Source organism: Cyprinus carpio, unplaced genomic scaffold (assembly GCF_018340385.1).
Source record: "Cyprinus carpio isolate SPL01 unplaced genomic scaffold, ASM1834038v1 S000005021, whole genome shotgun sequence".
Taxonomy (NCBI): domain Eukaryota; kingdom Metazoa; phylum Chordata; class Actinopteri; order Cypriniformes; family Cyprinidae; genus Cyprinus; species Cyprinus carpio.
Window position 1 is genome coordinate 1 of NW_024877706.1, and position 1,885 is coordinate 1,885.

At 50.7% G+C, this 1,885-nt stretch overlaps 2 non-coding genes across 2 annotated transcripts; both read right to left on the reverse strand.

Annotated features, from left to right (window-relative positions):
• Positions 1-250: 250 nt before the first annotated feature.
• LOC122143462 lies at positions 251-414 on the reverse strand. The gene has a single exon (XR_006159182.1). It is a non-coding gene; the product is annotated as a U1 spliceosomal RNA (small nuclear RNA).
• Positions 415-934: 520 nt separating this feature from the next.
• LOC122143463 lies at positions 935-1,125 on the reverse strand. The gene has a single exon (XR_006159183.1). It is a non-coding gene; the product is annotated as a U2 spliceosomal RNA (small nuclear RNA).
• Between the last annotated feature and the right edge of the window lie 760 nt (positions 1,126-1,885).

Below are 1,885 nucleotides of genomic sequence, written 5' to 3' on the forward strand. Positions count from 1 at the left end.
AGTCAGTCCGATCGACTTGAAAAGTGAGGTCTGTGAGAAATTTGACCCACCAGGGGCCGATTTTTCAAGAGCGCAAGTGACTTTTTTTTTTTTTTTTTTTTTTTACACACGCACAACCCATACCAAGCATAGGACGGAAGTCCTCATTCTGAACAGCTCTCTGGATCATTGAGAAGCCGAAAGAACAAACGCTTTGTATAAAAAAAGATCAGGAGAAAAAACCCATCTGCTTTTTTTCAACCAGCACTTTCAGGGGAGAGCGCGAACGCAGTCCCCCACTACCATAAATTATGCAGTCGAGATTCCCACATTTGGGGAATTCGCAGGGGTCAGCACGGCCGGAGTGCAATGGACGAGCCTCGCCCTGGGTGAACCGCCTTCTTGATCATGGTGTCTCCCCTGCCAGGTAAGTATGAAGGCCCAGGCGGCCAGTCAGAGGTACCATTTCCGTCTCTACCGCCCTCATCAACGGTGAACCCCCCGCCCCTAGCAAAGGAAGGACGGCTGCCTTCCGTTACTGGCCTGCAAACTGCCAAGCGTTGGCACGAGCCGACGCTTCCCAACCCTGGTTTTAGATCAGTGTTTCCCAACCGCGTTCCTGGAGGCCCCCCAACACTGCATGAATGTGTTCTATGTCACCTTAATCAAACACACCTGATTCAGATCATCAGCTCATTAGTAGAGACTCGAAGATCTGAATCGGGTGTCTCAAAGGGTCTCATATGTTTTAGATGACTCCCTTTAACCAAACACACCTGATTCGATGCATCAGCTCGTTAGTGAAAGACTCCAAGACCTCAGGTGGATGCATCCGAGGAGAACTCTCAATAAAACAGCAACCACGGCATCTGCAAGAGCAGACCTCAGGGGGAGCCAAGACAAAGCCCTCATTCCTTTTTCTGTCATTCATCACAATAAGCAGCAATCCCTGAAAGGGAAGCACACCGTTCCTGGAGACACTGCAATACCAGGCCGATCGTGGAGTGGACAGAGCAAGCCCCGGCTCCAGCTCCGTGATCCAAAAATCAATTTAATATGTAGTCCCCGGGTAGGGGACGTATCAGATATTAAACTGATAAGAACAGATACTACACTTGATCTTAGCCAAAAAGGCCCCACGCCCATCTCGGCTTTGGTAAGTCAGGGGAGACCTGAAACGCTGGGGGACGGTAGGACCCTCCCCCGTCTGCAACGTCACCGAGCCTCGCCCCGATCGGCCCGACGGTGGCTCTGCTGCGGCGGAGAGTACGGCATCGCTCGTAACTCCCAAACGGTTCGTCGCAGAGCCACGTGCCTCATGTCATCGGAATCCTTGGCTCGAGCCGAACGAGAGGCAGGTCTCGAATTGGCAGGTCGCTCTGGCGAAATTTTCGGCTATTTTGGATTTTGTCGAAAACCTTCTTTTGCAAACCGGCACCAGGTATTTGGCCCAGTCCGAACCAAAGCAGCACAGAAAGATTCTCTGGAGTCTGACGGTCAATAATCATCCAAAAAAGTGGAAATTTCCATCCACCTTGGCGAGGGGCCCTCAAAACGTTCGAAGGTCGTGTGGCCTATGCACGGGCTCAGTCTGTGGTCAGGAGAAAAAAGGGTGCAAGCGTCTGGCCACTTGGTGGCGCTGCAAGCTGAAAAAAAAAGGGAAAAGCTGAAATGAAACTGCACAAACCAAACAGACATGAAAACAGCCACAGCTCGGCAGCAGTCAGTCCGATCGACTTTGAAAAAGTGAGGTCCTGACCACCAGGGGCCGGTTTTTTTCAAGAGCCGCTAGTGACTTTTTTTTTTTTTTTTTTTTTTTTTCTCACATTGAATCGCGACGTAACGACATACCTCGGGCATTAGGATCTGGAAGTCCCTACCCTGAAATCAGCTCTCTGGATCATCG